This window comes from Lepisosteus oculatus, unplaced genomic scaffold (assembly GCF_040954835.1).
Source record: "Lepisosteus oculatus isolate fLepOcu1 unplaced genomic scaffold, fLepOcu1.hap2 HAP2_SCAFFOLD_56, whole genome shotgun sequence".
Taxonomy (NCBI): domain Eukaryota; kingdom Metazoa; phylum Chordata; class Actinopteri; order Semionotiformes; family Lepisosteidae; genus Lepisosteus; species Lepisosteus oculatus.
Window position 1 is genome coordinate 25,337 of NW_027168106.1, and position 6,350 is coordinate 31,686.

Consider the following 6,350-nt stretch of genomic DNA (forward strand, 5'->3'; position numbering starts at 1 on the left):
CATGTTTCTGCAAGTTTGGTCAACCCCATGTAAGTTATGGGGCAGTAACAGCACACTTTTCAAAACGTGTTTTTCAGCCCGAAATAAATGCATTTTTTCAGACAGCTGTATCCCTATGTAACTGCAAGGCTCAGAAGAGCCCACACACTCAGGTCTTAACCCCAGTGTGCTGAAAGTGTCAAAATGTGTTTTTCAGCAGAAATAAACATGTTTCTGCAAGTTTGGTCAACCCCATGTAAGTTATGGGGCAGTAACAGCACACTTTTAAAAACGTGTTTTTCAGCCCGAAATAAACGCGTTTTTCAGACTTCAGAATCCCTATGTAACTGCAAGGCTCAGAAGAGCCCACACACTCAGGTCTTAACCCCAGTGTGCTGAAAGTGTCAAAACGTGTTTTTCAGCAGAAATAAGCATATTTCTGCAAGTTTGGTCAACCCCATGTAAGTTATGGGGCAGTAACAGCACACTTTTCAAAACGTGTTTTTCAGCTTGAAATAAACGCGTTTTTTCAGACTTCAGAATTCCAAGGTAACTGCAAGGCTCAGAAGAGCCCACACACTCAGCTCTTAACCCCAGTGTGCTGAAAGTGTCAAAATGTGTTTTTCAGCAGAAATAAACATGTTTCTGCAAGTTTGGTCAACCCCATGTAAGTTATGGGGCAGTAACAGCACACTTTTCAAAATGTGTTTTTCAGCCCGAAATAAACACGTTTTTTTCAGACAGCTGTATCCCTATGTAACTGCAAGGCTCAGAAGAGCCCACACACTCAGGTCTTAACCCCAGTGTGCTGAAAGTGTCAAAACGTGTTTTTCAGCAGAAATAAACATGTTTCTGCAAGTTTGGTCAACCCCATGTAAGTTATGGGGCAGTAACAGCACACTTTTCAAATGTGTTTTTCAGCCCGAAATAAACACGTTTTTTCAGACAGCTGTATCCCTATGTAACTGCAAGGCTCAGAAGAGCCCACACACTCAGGTCTTAACCCCAGTGTGCTGAAAGTGTCAAAACGTGTTTTTCAGCAGAAATAAACATGTTTCTGCAAGTTTGGTCAACCCCATGTAACTTATGGGGCAAGAACAGCTCACTTTTCAAAACGTGTTTTTCAGCCCGAAATAAACGCGTTTTTTCAGACTACAGAATTCCAATGTAACTGCAAGGCTCAGAAGAGCCCACACACTCAGCTCTTAACCCCAGTGTGCTGAAAGTGTCAGAATGTGTTTTTCAGCAGAAATAAACATGTTTCTGCAAGTTTGGTCAACCCCATGTAAGTTATGGGGCAGTAACAGCACACTTTTCAAAACGTGTTTTTCAGCCCGAAATAAACACGTTTTTATAGACAGCTGTATCCCTATGTAACTGCAAGGCTCAGAAGAGCCCACACACTCAGCTCTTAACCCCAGTGTGCAGAAAGTGCCAAAACGTGTTTTTCAGCAGAAATAAACATGTTTCTGCAAGTTTGGTCAACCCCATGTAAGTTATGGGGCAGTAACAGCACACTTTTCAAAACGTGTTTTTCAGCCCGAAATAAACACGTTTTTTCAGACAGCTGTATCCCTATGTAACTGCAAGGCTCAGAAGAGCCCACACACTCAGGTCATAACCCCAGTGTGCAGAAAGTGCCAAAACGTGTTTTTTAGCAGAAATAAACATGTTTCTGCAAGTTTGGTCAACCCCATGTAAGTTATGGGGCAGTAACAGCACACTTTTCAAAACGTATTTTTCAGCCCGAAAGAAACACGTTTTTTCAGACTTCACAATCTCCATGTAACTGCAAGGCTCAGAAGAGCCCACACACTCAGGTCTTAACCCCAGTGTGCTGAAAGTGTCAAAACGTGTTTTTCAGCAGAAATAAGCATAGTTCTGCAAGTTTGGTCAACCCCATGTAAGTTATGGGGCAGTAACAGCTCACTTTTCAAAACGTGCTTTTCAGCTTGAAATAAACGCGTTTTTTCAGACTTCAGAATTCCAATGTAACTGCAAGGCTCAGAAGAGCCCACACACTCAGCTCTTAACCCCAGTGTGCTGAAAGTGTCAAAATGTGTTTTTCAGCAGAAATAAACATGTTTCTGCAAGTTTGGTCAACCCCATGTAAGTTATGGGGCAGTAACAGCACACTTTTCAAAATGTGTTTTTCAGCCCGAAATAAACACGTTTTTTTCAGACAGCTGTATCCCTATGTAACTGCAAGGCTCAGAAGAGCCCACACACTCAGGTCTTAACCCCAGTGTGCTGAAAGTGTCAAAACGTGTTTTTCAGCAGAAATAAACATGTTTCTGCAAGTTTGGTCAACCCCATGTAAGTTATGGGGCAGTAACAGCACACTTTTCAAATGTGTTTTTCAGCCCGAAATAAACACGTTTTTTCAGACAGCTGTATCCCTATGTAACTGCAAGGCTCAGAAGAGCCCACACACTCAGGTCTTAACCCCAGTGTGCTGAAAGTGTCAAAACGTGTTTTTCAGCAGAAATAAACATGTTTCTGCAAGTTTGGTCAACCCCATGTAACTTATGGGGCAAGAACAGCTCACTTTTCAAAACGTGTTTTTCAGCCCGAAATAAACGCGTTTTTTCAGACTTCAGAATTCCAATGTAACTGCAAGGCTCAGAAGAGCCCACACACTCAGCTCTTAACCCCAGTGTGCTGAAAGTGTCAGAATGTGTTTTTCAGCAGAAATAAACATGTTTCTGCAAGTTTGGTCAACCCCATGTAAGTTATGGGGCAGTAACAGCACACTTTTCAAAACGTGTTTTTCAGCCCGAAATAAACACGTTTTTATAGACAGCTGTATCCCTATGTAACTGCAAGGCTCAGAAGAGCCCACACACTCAGCTCTTAACCCCAGTGTGCAGAAAGTGCCAAAACGTGTTTTTCAGCAGAAATAAACATGTTTCTGCAAGTTTGGTCAACCCCATGTAAGTTATGGGGCAGTAACAGCACACTTTTCAAAACGTGTTTTTCAGCCCGAAATAAACACGTTTTTTCAGACAGCTGTATCCCTATGTAACTGCAAGGCTCAGAAGAGCCCACACACTCAGGTCATAACCCCAGTGTGCAGAAAGTGCCAAAACGTGTTTTTTAGCAGAAATAAACATGTTTCTGCAAGTTTGGTCAACCCCATGTAAGTTATTGGGCAGTAACAGCACACTTTTCAAAACGTATTTTTCAGCCCGAAAGAAACACGTTTTTTCAGACTTCACAATCTCCATGTAACTGCAAGGCTCAGAAGAGCCCACACACTCAGGTCTTAACCCCAGTGTGCTGAAAGTGTCAAAACGTGTTTTTCAGCAGAAATAAGCATAGTTCTGCAAGTTTGGTCAACCCCATGTAAGTTATGGGGCAGTAACAGCTCACTTTTCAAAACGTGCTTTTCAGCTTGAAATAAACGCGTTTTTTCAGACTTCAGAATTCCAATGTAACTGCAAGGCTCAGAAGAGCCCACACACTCAGCTCTTAACCCCAGTGTGCTGAAAGTGTCAAAATGTGTTTTTCAGCAGAAATAAACATGTTTCTGTAAGTTTGGTCAACCCCATGTAAGTTATGGGGCAGTAACAGCACACTTTTCAAAACGTGTTTTTCAGCCCGAAATAAACACGTTTTTTCAGACAGCTGTATCCCTATGTAACTGCAAGGCTCAGAAGAGCCCACACACTCAGCTCTTAACCCCAGTTTGCAGAAAGTGCCAAAACGTGTTTTTCAGCAGAAATAAACATGTTTCTGCAAGTTTGGTCAACCCCATGTAAGTTATGGGGCAGTAACAGCACACTTTTCAAAACGTGTTTTTCAGCCCGAAATAAACACGTTTTTTCAGACAGCTGTATCCCTATGTAACTGCAAGGCTCAGAAGAGCCCACACACTCAGCTCTTAACCCCAGTGTGCTGAAAGTGCCAAAACGTGTTTTTCAGCAGAAATAAACATGTTTCTGCAAGTTTGGTCAACCCCATGTAAGTTATGGGGCAGTAACAGCACACTTTTCAAAACGTGTTTTTCAGCCCGAAATAAATGCGTTTTTCAGACTTCAGAATCCCAATGTAACTGCAAGGCTCAGAAGAGCCCACACACTCAGCTCTTAACCCCAGTGTGCTGAAAGTGTCAGAACGTATTTTTCAGCAGAAATAAACATGTTTCGGCAAGTTTGGTCAACCCCATGTAAGTTATGGGGCAGTAACAGCACACTTTTCAAAACGTGTTTTTCAGCCCGAAATAAACGCGTTTTTTCAGACAGCTGTATCCCTATGTAACTGCAAGGCTCAGAAGAGCCCACACACTCAGGTCTTAACACCAGTGTGCTGAAAGTGTCAAAACGTGTTTTTTAGCAGAAATAAACATGTTTCTGCAAGTTTGGTCAACCCCATGTAAGTTATGGGGCAGTAACAGCTCACTTTTCAAAACGTGCTTTTCAGCTTGAAATAAACGCGTTTTTTCAGACTTCAGAATTCCAATGTAACTGCAAGGCTCAGAAGAGCCCACACACTCAGCTCTTAACCCCAGTGTGCTGAAAGTGTCAAAATGTGTTTTTCAGCAGAAATAAACATGTTTCTGTAAGTTTGGTCAACCCCATGTAAGTTATGGGGCAGTAACAGCACACTTTTCAAAACGTGTTTTTCAGCCCGAAATAAATGCATTTTTTCAGACTTCAGAATCCCAATGTAACTGCAAGGCTCAGAAGAGCCCACACACTCAGGTCTTAACACCAGTGTGCTGAAAGTGTCAAAACGTGTTTTTCAGCAGAAATAAACATGTTTCTGTAAGTTTGGTCAACCCCATGTAAGTTATGGGGCAGTAACAGCACATTTTTCAAAACGTGTTTTTCAGCCCGAAATAAACACGTTTTTTCAGACAGCTGAATCCCTATGTAACTGCAAGGCTCAGAAGAGCCCACACACTCAGCTCTTAACCCCAGTTTGCAGAAAGTGCCAAAACGTGTTTTTCAGCAGAAATAAACATGTTTCTGCAAGTTTGGTCAACCCCATGTAAGTTATGGGGCAGTAACAGCACACTTTTCAAAACGTGTTTTTCAGCCCGAAATAAACACGTTTTTTCAGACAGCTGTATCCCTATGTAACTGCAAGGCTCAGAAGAGCCCACACACTCAGCTCTTAACCCCAGTGTGCAGAAAGTGCCAAAACGTGTTTTTCAGCAGAAATAAACATGTTTCTCAAGTTTGGTCAACCCCATGTAAGTTATGGGGCAGTAACAGCACACTTTTCAAAACGTGTTTTTCAGCCCGAAATAAATGCATTTTTTCAGACAGCTGTATCCCTATGTAACTGCAAGGCTCAGAAGAGCCCACACACTCAGGTCTTAACCCCAGTGTGCTGAAAGTGTCAAAATGTGTTTTTCAGCAGAAATAAACATGTTTCTGCAAGTTTGGTCAACCCCATGTAAGTTATGGGGCAGTAACAGCACACTTTTAAAAACGTGTTTTTCAGCCCGAAATAAACGCGTTTTTCAGACTTCAGAATCCCAATGTAACTGCAAGGCTCAGAAGAGCCCACACACTCAGCTCTTAACCCCAGTGTGCTGAAAGTGTCAGAACGTATTTTTCAGCAGAAATAAACATGTTTCGGCAAGTTTGGTCAACCCCATGTAAGTTATGGGGCAGTAACAGCACACTTTTCAAAACGTGTTTTTCAGCCCGAAATAAACGCGTTTTTTCAGACAGCTGTATCGCTATGTAACTGCAAGGCTCAGAAGAGCCCACACACTCAGGTCTTAACACCAGTGTGCTGAAAGTGTCAAAACGTGTTTTTCAGCAGAAATAAACATGTTTCTGCAAGTTTGGTCAACCCCATGTAAGTTATGGGGCAGTAACAGCACACTTTTCAAAACGTGTTTTTCAGCCCGAAATAAACACGTTTTTTCAGACAGCTGTATCCTTATCTAACTGCAAGGCTCAGAAGAGCCCACACACTCAGCTCTTAACCCCAGTGTGCAGAAAGTGCCAAAACGTGTTTTTTAGCAGAAATAAACATGTTTCTGCAAGTTTGGTCAACCCCATGTAAGTTATGGGGCAGTAACAGCACACTTTTCAAAACGTGTTTTTCAGCCCGAAATAAACGCGTTTTTTCAGACAGCTGTATCCTTATCTAACTGCAAGGCTCAGAAGAGCCCACACACTCAGCTCTTAACCCCAGTGAGCAGAAAGTGCCAAAACGTGTTTTTCAGCAGAAATAAACGTTTCTGCAAGTTTGGTCAACCCCATGTAAGTTATGGGGCAGTAACAGCACACTTTTCAAAACGTGTTTTTCAGCCCGAAATAAATGCATTTTTTCAGACAGCTGTATCCCTATGTAACTGCAAGGCTCAGAAGAGCCCACACACTCAGGTCTTAACCCCAGTGTGCTGAAAG